Raw genomic sequence first — 19,895 nt, 5'->3', positions numbered from 1 at the left:
CCATAGGTTTCACACACTTTATAGTTAGGAATTAGCATTTAAAAAAACCTTGCAAATTCACTTAAAAAACCATAGGTTTCACACATGTTATAGTTAGCTGGACATTTCACTCGTAAAAAACCATTGAAATTCCCCCGTTATAGTTAGTTCAGATAACTATAACTCGCGCGACCGCCACTCTATCACAATGATGATGTCATGAGTGATGTCACTGACCATGTCATGAGTGATGTAATATGTGACGTCATCAGCAGTGGATTGCGGGTGTGCGAGTTATAGTTATCTGAACTAACTATAACGGAGGCATTTCAATGTTTTTTTACGAGTGAAATGTCCAGCTAACTATAACATGTGTGAAACCTATGGTTTTTTTAAGTGAATATATATATATATATGCGTGTGTGTGTGTATATAAATATAAATATATATAAATATGCAGAGGCATTTATCTATTTATTACATTCACATTTTTGAGCCGTTCCCGGTGAATAACAGAGTCTGCAACCAACTCATGGACACTTTATTTGGTAGTGAAAGGAGCCAGACCCTCTTCCGTCTTCAACACTCATTCTTGTAGCAGGATGTGGCCAGAGCTGTGTTACACTGCACTCTTTTAAAAGCAGATGTGTGAAGATCACTGTTGCTCGGTGCGTGTTTTGTTCTTTATTAACTATGGAGACGTTTTTGAGTACACAGCTTTTAAACACTGCACAGGATGTAGAATGTGCATCAATGAGAATGGCTGCAGAGGAGAAGGCTCTATTAATTACAGCTGACAAGAGGGTGAATAATAGGTCTAGATTGTGACAGGGGGTGGATTTATGTATTGTTTCTATCCCTGTTGTAAACACGCTCTGAAAGCGACGTCAATGGTTCACAGGGCACCTTACATGTAGCCTGAAGCCTTACTAGCTCGGCCAGTTTTTAAAGGTGCATTTGCTGGAGGGTTAAAAAAGTGTGCTTTCTTCTACACTAGAGTAGATCAATGGAGTTCTCTCACTCCCTTCCAGTAAATGTGGGCATCATGGGGAAAAATCCTTATTTTTAAATTAGCAACTGCCGCATGCGGTTGCCATCTAGACCCATGTTTCTACAACTTTCACATGAAAAATCCTTACCATCAGCTGTGTTTGATTTGTTCAGTGGATGCAAACCAAGACTATGACACCCAGAATACAGTACGTTGCTAAATGAAAGTCCTGAACGGCTTTGTGGTGTCACTACATCAGGAGTCAGGTAGCCACCCTACAGTAGTCCTGCCACCCAACAGAACAAATGGCCTACAGTACATGCAGAGGGGCAAAAACCCACCTATCACAGACGTGCATAACTGTCAGAAAGCGGTGGAGTAAAAATAAACAACAATGAGAAATCCAGAAGTTTGCCTACATGGAAAAACAAGCACTTGCAATGCATCGGTCTCGCCTTTGGGACCATATATGTATTTAGCAATGCAGCATATTAGCCTGTGTGCTGAAACATTTACTATTGTTTAATATGGACGAAAAGTAAGCACCAAACTGCATGAAGCGCCTGGTATGGGAACATATGGAGAGAAATAAGCTCTGCGAATGTGTGTAAGTGAAAACCGAGAGAATGGAGAGAGGGCAGCTGGAGAGAAAGTATCGCAGTGCAGATGGAGAGGAGGGAAACTAGGTGGGCAAAGAGAGAGAAGAACAGTGGAGGGAGGAGAGCTAAGGTGAGGGTAACTGGTGCTGGAGGGGTAGAGCGGGAGCTGGAGGTGGGAGAGAGGAGGGGCTTCAGGTGGAGGAGAGTCCCAGGTGGAGTAGAGGATGTGCCTGTTTAGAGGCAGAAGGGAACAGGTGGAGGGGTGGAGTGTGGAGGAGAAGAGGGGCTTCAGACGGAGCAGGGTTACAGGTGGAGTAGAAGGGATTCACCTGTTGGGAGGCAGAAGGAAGCAGGTGGAGAGATGGAGGGTTGCAGTGAGCAGGTGGCGGGTTGGAGGGATGGAGTGTGCAGGAGTAGAGGAGAGTGCCGGTGGGCGGGAACAGGTGAATCAGGGGGAGAGTCGGAGTAGAGGCTAGGGCACAGGTTGAGGAGCGGGAAGGTACGGGTGGAGCAGGAATACGGGTGTAGTAGACGAGACGTGCTGGTGAGGGGGCGTATGGCACAGGTGAGGGGACTCAGGTGGAGCGGGGTTGCGCGTGGAGTAGAGATGGTACAGGGTGAGGAACGTAGGCACATAGGTGGAGGGCAGATATGAAGCAGACACACAGGTGGGTACAGGTGGAGGAGTGAACGGATCAAGGTAAAGTAAAGGTAGTGGTAAAGTGAAGGAAACGGAGCAGGGGAAAAGTGACAGTGGCAGACAACCCCCTCCGCGCCGGGGTGGTGTGGCGAAGTGTCCCGGGTGCCTTGTTCTGCGCCCCTGCCTTACTGCTCTGATCTTATCAGCTGGAGCTGCAGGGAGCGGACACCGCCACCAGTGGGTGAGGAGTAGAGCGAGATGTCACTACCAGACTTGGCGCTTCTGCCCTCCTGCCGGGGGTAGATCCGTCCCAAGTGTGAGACAGAGGCAAGCTCACACCGCACTCTTCACCGGGAGCGTAGCGAGCAGAGACGAGCTGTAGCACCGAGCACAGCGTGCAGAGACACCCCAAAGCGGCGGTCTATGGGCATGCAAGCAGATAATCTACTCGAGGAGGCCAGCCGATGGGGGGAAAATGCCTGCATCGCACCAAACATTCCACCTAGGGGAGGTAGGCGAGAAGCAGTGGGGGGGGTGCAACATGGAAGTGGCAGCAGTCGATCCCCGGGAACAGAGCAGGACGCCGAAGAGTCCACTGTTTCCTGGGGCTCCAGGGAGGATCTCCAGACGTTGTTTCTCTGCTAGGGCCGCACCTCCGAGGCACCTCCTCTCTGTCTTACGGCAGCGTTGCGGGCCCGGTTAGATTCATCCAGGCAGTCAGAGTAAGCATTAGGCCTGTATTGCTCTCAGGGCAGATACGCCATCCAGTCGCATTACCTGTCGTGTCCGTTTAGCTTCAGGGAAACCTCCGGTTCAATTCACTGCTGCCGCTATCGAGGCCTAAGCGCCTGAGCAAGGGGCTCTTGTTACGCTACAATCTCGGGAGTGGAGAGGCGAGACCTACAAGACTGCATGATGTGAAACCGAAGGATGAAGATCGACACGCCGTAGGGGGCAGCGAGTCTACAGCGTGTCTTGCTCATGCTGCCTGCACGCGCCAGTAGGCTCTCTGATTGGTTGACAAGGTCCACCAATCACAGTGCTTATTTGGTAGTTGCCAACCAATCAGAGAGCCGACTGGCGCGTGTAGGCAGCGTGAGCAAGACATGCCGTAGACTCGCTGTCTTATGGGCGTGTGAAAAAAAGCCACAGGGCGGTAACAAAAAATTCTGCAGACCAATGAGAACATATAGTTTTATATAAATATTGACGTTGCCCAATCCAAAGCAAGGGCGTGACCCTAAGAAACAAGAAATGTAAAAAACCAGTGTAAAAGGGGAGGGGCTTAAAAAAGAGAAAGAATCGAAAAAACACACCCACGAAGCCGAAAAAGACAGGGCTTGTTTGGAGAGACAAAGCTCTTCTCCAATGGCTGCCCATCATTTAAGAGGACAGCCAATGGAGAAGAGGAGAGAAGAGGGGCGGGTTCAAGCCCCACTTCTCCAAGTCATTAAATCTCGCGAGTGAGACTGCGCAAGCGCATCCTTCGCTAGCCGAGACCTAAAAACCACTATCCTGAACTCACTTTCTTGACAATAGGGTAAACGGTCTGCAGGAGAAAACTAAGTAATGGTGGCCAGACCCTGTCTTGCACATGGTAGGGCCTGAAACAGTGCAGCACTTTGGTTCATTTGGTAGAGACTTAAAACTGATGTTGTCTTTCAATCCTGCTACTGGGCGTTTGATGGTATCTGGAGAGATTCTGGTTTTCGGTTGTCCAGGCCATGATCTATAGCCAAGTCCTACGCAACGGTAACAGACAAACTTACCATGGAGCAACATAAAGTTTTGCTCGTCTGTACAGTTTAAGATTGGTTTCAAGTAGAGGAACCTTGTGGATAGTACGTCCTCACTCAAGCATGCAGCAGACTCCTTAGAACTTCTGCTGTAAGAAACAGGTGACAATGAGGTGGGAGGAAAGCAATCAACACTAGCACCAAGACGGTTGTAGTTTTAGGTACAGGTGAAGGGGACGGTGTAATGCAACAAGAAGAGGTAGCTCTAAAACTGCTTAAGCTCAGGTCCAGAACTTAAGTATTGTTTAAATTTGAAAGGACAAAGTAACCCATTTGTTTAGTTGGGAGTGTAAATTTACAATACTTATGTACAAAAATGTAGTTCTACATAATAAAGTGTATCAATAGTAAAACCTCAGACTTGAAGTGTTCATATGGGTTCCTCATTTTTCGTTTTCAAATGAAGCTTTGGAAAAGGAGAAACCAGAAGTGCAGACGAAGGAGGCAGGTCTACAAAAGTCTGTTCCCTTCAATGAGAGTTGGTTGACACCCTCTTGTTGGACCACTTGTATTAAACTCATGAAGTAACTCAACTATTAGGCTTCAGATCAGAGTAAATTGTTAGGGGTTACAATGAACAGGCCATAGGAGGATTGGGTTGTGGGGTATTATTCGGCTTTCCTGTTTTCAGCTTCTATTTTTGGTAAATTCTGGTGTTTTTTTTCCCAGTGTTTTCAAGTGATTTCAATACCTTAAAAAAACTGTTATTATCAGTGGTTACACATTTTCGCACCATTAAAAACGACAGAATCAGTGTTTTTCCGGTGTTTATGGAACGCTTTGTTTTATTATTGCTTGCTTTCTGCACTGATAGTGCATGGTATACAGACAGTGTAAGTATAGTGTATATGAGGTCCAAATAGATTTTAGCAAATTAAACTTATTGTAGTACACCATACAATACTTCTTCAGTGAGTCTTTGATCATGTGCTCTCGCTCTTTCCTTCCTATGTAAACTTGTCTGAAAAGGCCCTCTCAACATTGACGCTTGAGATGGGCAACGCCAAAACAGCCAGTACGCAATTAGTTAACTCTGGCCACTGACATAGTTTTCCATCCCAATACTGGTCCACTTGAAGATTGCGATTCTCAGAGCAGGTTATGCAACATTTGCGCTGATCTGGGTGCTTATGCCTTCAGAATTATTGAAGCGGTCAAAAATGAAGCAGCACTTTTGAAACCACAGAAGAAATTCCCCTTTACGGAAGGGATCTAGAACAGTGTACCACAGTGAGGTTTCATTGACTTCAAATGCCTTTGGTGGTGAAGGGACATTGCTATGCATCATTGCAAGCCATTTCTCATACATTGTAAAATAAAAGTTCCTGAATTGCTCTTCACCATTGCTTTGCTTACCAAGTGACAAGCACTCTAACATGGAACATGTTGCAGTGCCAAAGTCACTAAAAGTGTCACTCAGCCTACTATCAAGGAGATGTTTCACATCTAAACCAATTATGCTGAACAATTGGCAGACAAGGGTGTTTTCAGATTCTATTTTTTTTTTATAATGTCCACTACAGCAGTTATGTTTTCCTGTAACAATCGAAGAATGCAGTAGAGTGTACTTTTTTTTCACATCACTAACAATATGTGACCAAAGATCCTCACATTTCTTGCCTTTAACAACATCACTCAGCAAAAATTCTGTAAACGGTTGCCACATGGATAATATAGCATTCATAGCCCCTTGGACTGAGAACCATCAGCTAAGGGACACAGCTGGGATGACTCTTTATTTGATGCCACACAAAGCACAAATTGATAAATATTTGCGTTTTAGTTCCTGTGCATAAGAAAACTATGCACCAGAATGGACTAAAAAGTCAATAGCTTTCCTCATTAACTCTGAAGATTGTAAAGATGCTTTCAGCATACCATCTAACAAGTGGCAAGGATCTCTTACAGGGAAGCACTTCAGCTCAGGTATCAATTTTGACAGGTAATCACATAACTTTCGCATATACGTAGCTGAATCACGGCAAATACAAACAATTTCACTCCAATCTTTGTTGCACTTGGAAAGAACCTTTTTTGCAGCGCATTCCAAGTGACACTGTGTTCTATGTTTTACAAAAGTCTGGTGTCATGTTTTAAACACTATCCCAGATGCTTGGTGATAGCGCTCTTTTTACATATACTTGTCACTATACCTTGCATTGAATGTTTAAAGCCTGAGGTGTTGGCAATTCACCTACTCTCAATACTGACTCACTAGAAACTGGGGGCGGATGTATTAAGGGTTTTTACCCATTCTCTGTGAGTAAATGTGATGACACATATTAGGAAAGATTCTTACGAAACCAGCCATTTTACCTATCAGTGAGAGAGTCAAACGCAGCCAAAATATAAAATATGATTTTGATATTTTCTGATTCTATACAGTTTATAAAATAATTAGACAAGACCTAAACCATGCTTCTAAACCCTGCATCTTTAGACCAAAGACCACAAAACTGAAAAAACACAAAAGGAAGAAGAAACAATATTTTAGCGGCATCCCTAAAGAACAAAACTCAAGCAGAATAATGTTAGCCCAGACTTTCTTACTGCTAGCTTGTATAAAAAAATTGCATTGTATTGGCCCCTTCAAGAAGAAAACAAATGACTGATTATATTTTTCCTTTCTTTGAATGGCATTTAGTTCGTGGTTGTGCAGGTGTTTTTTCAGTGTTTATATGTTTGCACTGGTGAGGGCTATTTCTCTTTCAGTGGGGTTTTATCAGTTATTATAGGGTTTAAATCTAAAACCGGACAGCCTAGGTATTATGCAGGTCTACGAAGCAAGATACTGGCAGTGCATAATGTGGCTAAATTGCTGGCATTGGATCATTAAGGCTTGGGTCCTAACCCGTTTTGCCAAATGACCCAAAAATCCTGTTGTTTGGATAAATCACCTTATTTTCCTATCCTCAGTGCTATAAATTGTAAATACGCCTAATGTGAATGTTAACACCACCTGATATGCTGGCAGGTTTGTCCTAATCACGTGATCCCCTCACATCCTGATTCTGTAGTCCGCTCTCTATGAGCAAGGGGTCCACGTGCACCAAGCACCTACTAGAAAAAATAGTTAATTTCAAGCAATGCCAGAGGTTTTAATTAAAATAAGCATAAAAGGGACATTAAACATGTTATATTATAAAGATGATGAGAGTCTGGAGATCTACAACACCCTATAATCACTGAAGCCAATTTCAGAAACAATATACTTATGACAAATCACCAAGATCTCAAATGAGATTAGTGCACCAAACAGCGAAATTTCCTCCAATATATTTCTCTGCAAATTAGGAATAGAAAAAAAGATTGTGATCTTAACTAACCAAGACGCCCATTATGGCATAGGTCTTCAAACTGTGGGTTGCTCCCACCAGGGGTCCACAGCTCTATTCCTAAGGGGGCGCAAATTCCTCAGCAAGTACTGAATGGAAGAAAGATTACCTGGAAGAGCAACTGTGGCAGGAGCGACGCGGATACGGGCGAGAGGCTCCCCGGGGGCACTAGAGGGACACACTCTAGCGGTCCGCAACGTTCCAAACCAGAAGTGGTTGCCGGAGCAATGAGTGAAGAGGACGGATCATCACGGGAAGGGAAGAGACGCGAGGAAGCCAGAGAAGAAGGAGACGTGGATGCGGGAACAGAGGAGAAGACGAGGGGAGTAAGCAGCGCGGGAGATGAGTACAGGAGCCAAAAGGAGGATGGAGAAGACGCCGAGAGGAGCACAAAGAGTGACCCAAGAGTAGGCAAGACGGACGGGACGGCCGTGACTCCAGTCCGGAGTCACGGCTCAGGGCAAGTGTTGTCACAGGGAGAAACCCTGAAGAGAGTGGGTTTTTGCTTGTAGTCAGTAATTGGCGCCTCACTGCCAGGGGAATCAATTTCACTCCATGAGGCTGCTCAGGCGACGCCCATCCCGATTGCTCACTTCTTTAAACTTAGTCTGGATTAAATTGTTCTAGAACATTCTCCACACACCCGATGTCTGCTACAATTCAGCAAACCAATTACTGACTACAGTCAAGCCGTCAGTACAACTTTGTAAAGTCTCTGTGGCAACTGGGATTTCTAACTAAAGATTTTTCGTCACATCTCATGGCAAATTGAACTGTCAGGCACTTAGAAGAGGTTTCAACTATTCCTCTACACACAGGGCAGACGCACATCGCGCCGCTTTTAAGATATCAACCTTGTCCAAGTCCTGAGGAGAATCCGTGAATTGTGTGGATTCGAAACGCGTTAGCTCTTGTGAGCCCGGGGGATTGTGTATATATTGTGCCTTAAGGATTGTAGTAATAATTTTTTCCTCTTGTGTAGGCAACATTGGTTTGAAGACATAACCCCCGGTCTCTTGGCCTAGGCAGGACAATTAACAACGTCTAGTTAAGAATATAACGTCCGCTTGGTGCCTTATGTAAAAACTAGGACTGGTGTTGTACTTTCAATGTTAATGTTATTTCACACGATTGTCTTAGTTTGTTTCACTTGTCATTTTTGTCTTTGAATTTTTTCGTTTTTAAGTGGAATATAACATTGTGTATAAATGTGTTTTTGTAAATGTGATGTTCTGTAAATGGAAGGTTTCTTTTCTAAGACATGAAAAAATATTTGCTTCGCTAATCTAAATAATTTAAAATAAGCTAAATAAAGCAATAAGAACTCTAGAATTGATGGTCTAGGGTATTCTCTTTAAAGCGCGCAAACTAGTCCTTCTGGACATACCTGTGAATAGGCACAGAGTGTTGCCACAAGAAGCATAACCCCACCAACCTGGTTGGATTGTTTTTTCACAGTGGTGCTTTGTGAGGGGCTCCTCATTGCCGGGGTGTGATATCTAACAGCCACAGGCCTGTCTATTTCTCCCGAGGGCAAGACCGCCAAAGAGAAAGAAGAAGGTCGAGGAGAAGAGAAGAGGAGGAAAGATACCGGGACAGCCAGACGAGTGAAGAAGAACTCGAGAGGAGTACCAGAGGACTAGGAATACATGTAGTAAAGGTCTGAGAGACACTAATAAACCCCTTCATACTCAACTAAGTGACTACGCTTCCTTCTTGTCCTATCATAGCAACATTGTTTATTTGACATATTTCCAGGCTGTCTTCATTTACATGCAGCGAATAAAGTGTTTAACATAACTATGGGAACTGTGATTCTGTGTGTAGTGGGGGCGCAGTCAAAAACGGCTAAAAAGAGTAAAATATTCTGTAAGAGTTTTGTTGTTCTGCCACCTTTAGGTAACTGCATCTAAAATAAAGCACAATTACTAAATCAAAAATAAATGCAAGTTAAGCCAATCGCTGGAAAATGCACTATTTTAACTTCTGAAATCTCAACTGGTTAATGCTATTATTTCAGATGTCTATGTGTGTGATCAAAGAGTCACAGATTGAATCCTGTTTGGTTAGTGGGGGTATAGTGAATTGTTTTATAGTGCTGCGAGGACCCAGCTTGTCACAGAAAGCACTGTGAATATATAATGCGTTATTTTACTATTAACAGTTTATGATAGGTTGCTGCAAAATGACTGAGGCACAAATGTACTATTCTTTGCATTGGGTTTGCACTACTTTTGTAATACAAACCCAACACAAAGTGTTAAAGTGGGATTTACTATCAATCGCAAATCTGGATTTGCATTAGAAAGTATCCCAACTTAACGCAAAGTGGACAACCAGCTGCATTGCATTATTTCACATTAGGATGCGTTCCACGTGTGGTTCCTGGGCGTTTCCACGCAACTATTCCAGGGTTTTGATGCAAATCCCTATCTACAAAGAATCGCTGACAGGGTTTTGTACCAAAATCCTATGCCTCCTTGGTTTTCTTACTTTGCATGTGTGTTGCACTGTGCAGGACACATATGAAGTGGAAAAAGCCTTAAAGCATACTTTTTGTACCCAAAGGGACCCTTCCAGTACAAAACCGAAACTTTAGAGAATGCAGACACCCCTGCACTATGGTACAAGGTTATCTGCGTTGGGATATGGGTGCCAAGAGTGTGCCAGTGCAGGGAGAGAGAGAACACTACCACATCTTAGTAGATACGGCTCTGTTCTGCTCTTCCCTTTCATGCAAAGTATCACAGCAACTTTAGTTGCAGTTACTTCTTAAAATATCTAGCCCCCTGTGTTTAAGATAAAAGAAGTGCCTTCAACTTATACATTTTAGTAATAGGTAACCAGACTGTACATAGTGTAAACATATTTATATGTGTCCATCAATACTACACATTCTAGAACTCAACTGATAACACCCTTGCATTACCTCTGAAAAATAAGTCTCACATTGAAGCTTCTAGTAACTCAATCAATTAAAGCCTGTACTGGATTCCAATCAATCTTTACATTTACAGATTGCCAATTTCACAAAACTGCATTTCTTTCAGGTAACAGGAATCATGGTGAGAAGACCTGTTTCTTCTTTAACTCTCTGTCCCTCTCTTGTCTTCACAGCACTTCAAGGTCTGCATTAACTGTTCAGGAATGTTTTTAAAACATTTTTTTTTTAACAAAAACGTATGGAAACGGTTTCTGTAAAATTAAAAGAAAAGGCATGGGTATGTCTGACTCCATATACTCCACCCACTTCCACCACTGCTTACATGCAAATGTACTTTCAGGACAGTTGAGGGGGGGACAGAAAGTATAATATTCAGACCCAGGGCCGGACTATCCCGACCTCTGGGGCATCAGAGTAGCAGAAAAGGAGCAAGAGAAAAAACACAAGATCCATGGATAGTGTCAAAGAGACAGTGCTGTGTGGGGAATATTCTTTACTTTTACAAATGGACAGAGACCGCTTCCTCAGAGAGATGTTGTGAGGAGAGTGGGGCGATAGTGGGACTCTTTTTTGTTTGTTTTTTGAAGGATTATTACTACCATTAATGCGTCACATGCAGTGGCACTGAGGCCAGGGGTGTGAGGTGCCACTGCACCCTAATCATATCTGTCTTATAAGCAAAAAGGGACTGGGGCCCTTTTTAGGTCTCGGCTAGCGAAGGCTGCGCTTGCGCAGTCTCGCTCGCGAGATTTAATGTTTTAGGAGTGGGGCTTTAACACGCCCCTTTTTTCCCCTCTTCTCCATTGGCTGGCCTCTTAAATGCTGGCCAGCCATTGAAGAAGAGCTTTGTCTCTCCAAACAAGCCCCGTCTTTTTCGGATTCGTGGGCGTGTTTTTTCTATGCTTTTGCTTTTTTGAAGTCCTGCCCCTTTCTGCCCCTTTTACACGTGGTGGGCGTGTTTGTTTTTGTTTTTAGCGTCAGAAGATTCGTCCATTTTATCGGAGCGGGATGTGGGGTCGCCTCTTCCTTGCTGCTCGGCGTTTCAAGGCCCCTTTCAGGTAAAAGCACTCACTTGTTTTATTCTGTTTGCAGTTTTGAATAGCGAAAACTTGACCCGAAGGCATTTACACGAGCAGCAGTTACAAAGGTTGCATGTGTTTTTTTGGCCGTAAGTTATTTACCCCAAATTAAAGGATGTTCAGTCGACGCAGATACTGGAATCTAATTCACAAGTTCCAAAGTCGGCAGCCCTGGCTTTCTGCTAGTCTTTCTGTGCTCCTCGGTCCGTAAAAAATTGTAGTCCTGCGTCTATGTTTGTATAATCCCCATTTTTTGCTTTGTTTTCTAAAGCTGACCATCCACGCGTAGAAGCATTACTCTCACTGCCACCTGTATCCAACTTTAAAAAGTTCTATGGTGCTATGGCCTGCAACGTGATATCCTTCCACAAGACACGTTAATTCTTAAAAATCATCCAAATTTGAAATTACTGACTTTCTAAAACAGGTTAATTTAGGAGCCGTATCGGAATCGCACGGATACAAGACTGTACTTGATGGGAATGTGTGTCCCTGAAATGTTCCCCTGAGAGAGGATGTGCGAAAGTGCGCGCGCGTGATCGATTGGCGTGACGTGCAGAGTCATTAGAAACATGCTACTCACCTGAGACTATGGACCGGGTGGTTCCTCTTCCACGGCTCCAGCTCACTCAGTGGAAACATCGCTGGCCAGCCCAGCAACAGCTCCCCTCCCAGGTGAGGCCAGTCGCTCCACACCAGGTGAGGCCAGTCCCGCCACACCTCGAGTCAAATCCGTCCACCGAGGGGTGTATGCTCGCCCATTCCTCCCCCACCACCTTCTATGAGTGAGGAGTTCCGGCGTCCGCCGCTTCTTTCTCAAACTCGGCGCTAGTGTGCGCGTGGTGAGGAGGTCCGCCCCGGCGCCAGAGAGGCTCGACTCGTGCCTTCTGCCCTCCCCGTGCCACCTCCTCTCCTCTGCAGGGATAGGCTTTCAGCTACTCCCTTGCCCGCTCCCCAGCGAAATCTGTCCTCCTGCACAGTTCTTACACGTTCTTGCTGCAGCAGAGACGATTCACACTGCTTGCTACCCTACCTATTTCCGCAGGGCAGTCCTCCCACTCACCACAACAGGCAATGAATGCACAATGTGCTGCCCCATCTTCCAAAACCACCCACACCCATCTCTACTTTCTCACACCCACAAAATACTTTCCCTCGCCCCTGTGAATTCTTTACCACCATTTGATGGCACCCTGCCTCCTATGTGGTCTGTCCTCTCCACTCGCAAATATCTGGCTACTGTTGTATTGTTTCGGGCTGTGTCTCGTTTTTTTATCCCTCTGCCCCACACGCATCTTCCTTCATATAGGAAAAATAACCTCATGCCATAATTACCCTTGCCTTCAGACCTCCTGCAAACACCTAAACAAGTTACCGCCCTTCCTACAGCCAGTCTGTTCAACTGGACCCCAACACCACCACCTGCTTCTGTAATAAATCCCATGGCATGCCACATCACATTCAACATACAGGTTTTATCCCGAAACACACGTTCACCGCAACTGTCTTTATACTCACCTAAAGAATCTCAAACTACTATTTACAGCAGACACAATCACCCCCTCCTTATTTCTTCTACGTACATTTGACCTAAACCGCTCCCTTAATATTCACAGCCTGCCACCAACACTTCATCACACAAACCTTTTACCAATGCCCTCTAGCGTGCTACACTTGTGTGGTAGTTCTGCCGGGCGCAAATACATCCAGTTTCTGTGGGACTGTGCCAACTTATTATGTTTGTGTCTTGCTAAGAGGTACTTTAGCATTCATGACATGGACCCTTATAAGGACATACAACATCTTTTTAACTCTTCTAAAGTTGGAGTGCCTTTTTGACGTAAATACAGCTCCAAAGATAGTGGCTGTCATGTCTACAGGAATTGTTCCCAAAGGTGATACAAACATAATAAATATAAAGCACACTGTATGGTGTTTTTAATGGGAAAAGTTGGTTCCTCACTGCTGCATAATTTGCTTTTACTTTTTGCACAATTTATTCAACCTTGCCTCATAATTTAGTACTCCTATGCCACATATGTCTAATACTGCTGCCTACAGGTTAACATTTTACTCTTAGGAAAGGTTTAACTTTACCCGTTGTTATCTTTGAATGCGCTTTCTTATTGAAGAGTAGTGGAAACTCATCTGTTTGGGCACCCGCATGGCATCTGGATTTAAAATGTCTGGCATGTAAGCAAACCCTTGGGAAATTGTGGCATGGATGCTAGGACCTTGACATTGTAGCTATTGACATTGTAAATAACAATGCCGTTTCTTTAAACGTTTTAAAAACAAAAACATAAACAAAAATAATGTCATGAGCAATGCCAATAGCTCTAACTTTAACAAAGCCGAGACCGTTGCATTGTAAATGCTTGTTTCCCTTGCTAGCATTAAGGGCGATGTCACCCTTGTGCACAGGGAAAAGGGCCCAAGCAACAGGGGTGCAGGATGTGGGCTTTTTTTCCTCTCATGTTTTTTCCGTTACACAAAGGGGCAGACAAGGAAACAAGGAATCTAACAGAAGGATTTTTTTCATTCAGACTGCTGTTTCCGGAGGCATGGTTGAGGCAGAGGTTGAGGCAGTCGGACAGGCAGTCGTGCAGCATGTGGCAGGTAGCGAGCGGTGTGATCGGTGAGAATCAACCCTTCGACTACCGCTCTGCTCTAGCCCCCGGCACAGTCAATGACCCGACCCCCGACACAATCAATGACCCGACCCCCGAAGACGGTAGGCAGAGATGAGCAGGAGAGGGGGAGGTCGGGAGGGTGGCACTGCGTGGTGTGATCTGCTCGGAGGCACCTAATCGTGGGTCCTCTCAGCAGCCGTCACTGTGCAAAAGCTCAATTATCCACGGACCCCATCTGTAACTGCGCCCGGAGTGGCTGGGATAAACTTGGGCACAAAAACAACAGGGCCAGTTGCGAGCGACGCAGGGGGTATCTTTACATCAGATACAAATACATTGGATTGCAGGAGTACATCTCCATCCAAAACATTAAGGGATACTGAAAATAACTTGCTCTTGCTTGAGGATCAATACCCAGCTCACAGCAGCCTACTCACCCCCAAAACAAACCATGAACTCAGACGCAGGTGAGCCATCCAGTACATGGGATGTTCTTCTATCGACGCTGGATTCAATCTCAACAGCAATTTCCCACCAAGCGAACAAAAACCACCTCCAAGTGGACCTTCTAAACATAACGGCAACCTACATAGTAGGAATAGACAAGAAGCTACAGACACTCAATGATCTGATAATGAGAGCCCAAAAGCATGAGTGCACACAGCAAGTCAACTGCCAATGCTCAGTGACAGGAGAAAATCTGCAAAAATTATCATAAATCTTGATGGATATATTGATTGAAGTAAGAGCGCAAGCAGCAAGGTCACACACAAGACAAAGAGCCTATGAACATGAAGAAATTGCTAAAAAAACAAGTATTTTAGCAGAATTGCCTCAAATAAAGGAGAACTACGCTCCAATAAATCAAACTTCCTCTTCCGGAAACATTCAATTAACTGAAATAAAAAGAAAGCACCTCCAATAGGCATGCCAACCATCCTACCAGTAACAAAGAAAACAAAAACAAGGAGATAGATGAAGCAAAGCTGGTGGTCACAAAACAGGAAAAAAAGAGGTTAAGAAAAACTCGTAACAAAGGGAAACTAGTTCAACAAACTAAAATATGTCATTTATTTACTGAACACAAGAACGAAACGGCATCTGCTTTATATACTCAACACAAGACTGAAAGAGCATCTACTCAGGAGGACATAAATAAGATGGAATCAGACCCAGTAGTCGAACAGGTTGGAACTCTAGCAATTGAATCTAAAGGGAACGTGAGAACAACAGGCCCAACCTCCATACACAATTTCAAAGATCAAGAAAGAGCCCCTCACAAGCCTGTCCTAAATATGCAACACTCTCTAGGGTATATATGTTCCAGGAGTTTTTACATCAAAGTCAGGAAGGAAAAGATCTGCCAGAGGCACAAGATTGAAGGAATTCAGTGGAGAAGGAAAACATATATGAGGATCCGAAGCAAAGAAGCACCCAAGATCAACAAGGAGAGGGCACACATCCAGTTCAAGTGCAATGTACAAATTGGTATTTGGAAGATTGTAGGCTTCACAAAGCCCTCTATCCTCTTCAGAAGATCGATCTAAATTTACAGTCTACAACAAATGGAAACCATTCAAACAAACTAGTGTTACTCCTGAATTACATCTCAAGAGGGAATTTTGATACTTTAAACAGAGGTACGATTATAAAACTGATAAAGGAAATAAGGGATATAGCCTATAGCAAAAGTCGAATTTGAACGTCATCCATTTTTGAACAATAGAGAGGCAATCGTAATGAACTGGACCTCATCAGAAATAGATGATCATATAATGACACACCAGCAAAAGTTCAAGTCCTGTGGGATCGAATTACAAAGAATCGAAGTGCTATGCTACCCAGGCCCTTTACTTCCTATAAAAGAAAGAGGGGGGAACGGTTCTAATGCATGCCATTGGTGCCAGAATCAATCAAAAGAATGTGAAAATCAAAAAATCACCAAGTCCCTAGGCACGGTCCCCACGTGGGGAGCCCACAGGAATACTACAAGAATAACTGGGTAACAATAGAAGAAAGGACTGGGGCACAGAAACGCCATGCCTGCATGCATCCCTGACCACAAGAGCAAAGGTCCACAAGAAAATCCCAAAAATCTCAATATTTGCTCTTGGAACACACATGGATTAGAAAACCTCCTACAAAATAATGACATCATGGAATTCCTCTTAAATTGACATCATTCTGACCCAAGAAACTTGGAGTCTAACACCACTTCATAACATAGGTTATACTGAGCATCATCATCAAACTTTGGTCACCTCAAGGGGGGTGTGTCTATGTATCTTCCAACTAAAATTAACTGGTCGATGGAAAAACTATGAACAGGGACAAGATGGGTCCTTGTAACAAAGTTGGAAAATAAAACACTAGTATGGCTCTAATAATTATTATTCTAGTAAGCATCTATATTCACCCAAGAAGAGATACAAAAGAAGAGATACAAAAGAAGAGCACATGAAAATACTGTAAAAAATGATAAAAAAATAATGCAGAGGCAATACTCTCAAGAGCAGTTCATTATTACGGGTGATTTTAACACATATTTATGCAACAATCTCCGGAACAATCACCAAATGGGCAATAGATTTAGAACTCAGCTAGAAACACTAGATCTAAGACATCTGAATGGAAACACAAAAGAGGATTCACCAGCATCAATTACCTTTTTAAGTGGTAAAAAGAGCTCAATAATCGATCACACCCTAGTGAGTGTAAGCCTAACTTTCCAGATGCATGAATTCCAAATTATTCTACGCATGGACCTCAACCATTTTCCTCAAACAATGCAACTTGAACAAAGGTTTACTCGGCAGACGGCATATAACAAATTAATCCCTGCGCCCCTCACGTGCAATTTAAAAAGTCTGAGATGGCAAGGTACAAGGATAGAAAAGGTGATGACCAAGGTATACTTTTGAGCAGGAACAAAATTAGTATTAATAAAGGAAACAGGTAATCAAGAAGCTTCAAATGTGGAAATCCATTACAGCCAACCAACTCCAGACTCATTGCATTAACAGATGTTAAAGCTAAGTTATACAAAGCCTGTCTGCTAGAACAGCTTGAAAAATGGTCAGAGGACAGGCTTCAGGGTCGGTACAGGCACACTAACAAATCTCACTGCACTAACAATTTTAGCCGAAAACATCAAATATAAGAACAAGCGGCTGTTCGCCTGTTTTGTGGACCTCAAGTCCGCCTATGACCGTGTGCCCCGAAGAAGTCTATGGGAAAAATTGGCCAACTGGAGTATCCTAAACAATTTATTGAATGCCTTTAAAGAACTATACTTAGGTACTCGGACCCAGGTAAAGAAAGGAGATGGCAGTTGTGTAACAAAGAAAATCGACACCTACAACGGATTAAAGCAGGGGTGGTTGTAGACCAAAGTCTCTTTAACCTGTACTTATCCGATCTAGACGAAGCACTCCAGAAAGTAAACTGTCATTACCCAACGTTAGCTAATGAGGAAAATGGGTTCCTTCTGTATGCTGACGATATGGTGCTATTAAGCCAAACCCCAATTGGGTTACAACGTGGCATGAGTGCACTAGCCAAGTACATGGATACGCAGGGGCTTGAACTAAATTTAACTGAACGGTTAGTGGACGCCAAGTACAAAATATACTTGTGGTATCTAGATGGGTAAAAAGTTGAGGCTGTGGTCTCATCTACATGTCTTGGATTTAATCTCGAACAAAAACTGAGTTACAAACAGCAGCTTTCAGCAATGTGGGTCAAATCCAAAAACTCATATATGGCTTTAAATTATTAAAAAATAAATTAAGCTGTCCATCCTATGGCTATCTGCTATCCTTCATGATTGCACAGTCAATGCCATCTGTGACCTACAGAACTGAAGTAATGAGGGGACATGAAATTCAAACTCTAAACAAAATACAAACAAAAGTTTATAAAAATGTCTTCCACCATCATCAATTATTATCACCGGCACAAGTTCAACTCCAGTTTGGCTTGTCGAAACAAATATTCTGGAGCAAAGGTGCATTTATTAAACCATGTGGGAGGCTTTGCGCATCTGAAATCAGTTCTATTGAAAACCTGTGCTGGAAAGAAATCGACATGCAAAAAGAGAATAAAATACAAGGCTCTTGGGGTTGCCATATAATCCAGGTTATAGAGGATCTTTGCACGTATCACATTTAGAATTCCTGTATTAGGAAAGAGGCTTTTAACAAAGCAATTAATTCAACAACAAAACTCCTGTCTCCTTCAACAGACGAGAACATTCTACTACAAAAACGTCATGCCTGGACAGTGATTAAGTCATACTGTACAAGGAAGCCTCAGGAATATTTATCAGCGCAATTTTCAATTGCGTTAAAACATCGATTTATGAAATTACGCTTTGGCATCTGGGAAACAAAGGATCTCATCCCTTCCTGGAAAGAATAGAATCAAGATCAAGAATGTAGACTGTATGGTTATAAACAAGAATCTGTACAACACATTCTCTGTGCATGTCAAAGCTCTAAAAAGAAAGAAAGATATTATTAAAATAAATACTTTTAAATATGAACATTCGAACATGCAGTGAAGCTGTAACCACCTGGTTAGGCTGTTCCTCAATCCCCTTAGTTTGCAAGGGGGTAACATTTCTAAATGTGTGTTTAACTCTAAACTGATTCCAAGAATTAATGGCAATTTCCTAAACATTTTATAGATAGAGTAGTATTTATTTTTTTAATCAATGTTAAACAAACACTAAACCACAGATTTATAGATTGTTTTTATAATGATGATGACTTTTAAGGTTAAAGCACTTTATGGACACTAGCAAATGAACTTAAGTACACGAAATGTGGAAAAAGGATTTATGGGTTTAACGTTTACCAACGACTTTTACAAGACGCTTTATGTATTTAAAATATGTGGTTTTGGTGTAATGTTTTTAAAAGACCGAACACTTGAATAAATAAATTCAAATTCAAAGGGGCATACAGTCTGCTTTGGGCCTCAGACTAGGAGGGATGGCCCAAAGGAGTGAGCAGAGGCGACAGTCTGCTTCACAAGGATGTAGGCATCATAATTGCTGTAGGTTCAGTGGCACAGAGGCCCTGGGTGTGAAGGGCCAACTAAACCCCAATTATGGCTGTTTTACTATCCTTCTTGGCTTGCATTATGGCCCAGTACACATTTGCTGTGCCAGTGTTTATACCAATGCCCAAGGGAGAGGAAAATTGAAACTGCAGAGACACCTTAGTTGGGCCTCAGAGAGATGGTAGAAAAACAGATGGGGCCCATATTTTTAACAAATGAAAGAGGAGACTGCCCACTTTGCAAGGCAATAGCCATTATTAGTGAAGCAGGAGCAGTGGCACTGGGGCCCAGGAATGTTAGGAGCCCACAGCATCATAATTACGATTGTTCAACTGTGCAAAAGTGGCATAATCTCATAATGCCACCTGCGTTCAGCCCTGCCCTGTTAGAATTCGAGAAGGGATGGAGAGGTCCTGATGTGGTGTGGAAGGTCTTCCTGACTTGCTCCTTTACGCAAAGTAGAGTGAGGCTAAGCACAGTTGCCTGATGGGTTGGTGGAAGTTGAGGCGGTGGTTGAGGTTGGCAGGCCTGATGTTTTAGAGAGGTTTGTATGGGTGGGTGAACAGTTTGAACAGGCATCGCTTCAGGATTGGTAGCCACTGTAGCTCTCGGAGGGGGGAGGGGCATGATGTGTGCATTGCGGGAGATGTTAAGGACGAGTCTGACTGCGGCGTTCTCGGTGGTCTGTAGTCTTTGCATGAGTTGATTTGTGATGCCGGTATAGAGTGTGTTGCCGTAGTCTAGTCTGCTGGTGATGTAGGCCTGGGTGAGCGTGTGTCTGGTGTCGGTGGGAAACAAAGGGAATATTTTGCAGAACATATGTAGGCTGAAGAAA

This window comes from Triturus cristatus, chromosome 1_2 (assembly GCF_964204655.1).
Source record: "Triturus cristatus chromosome 1_2, aTriCri1.1, whole genome shotgun sequence".
NCBI lineage: Eukaryota > Metazoa > Chordata > Amphibia > Caudata > Salamandridae > Triturus > Triturus cristatus.
Note: the sequence above shows the minus strand (reverse complement) of the source record.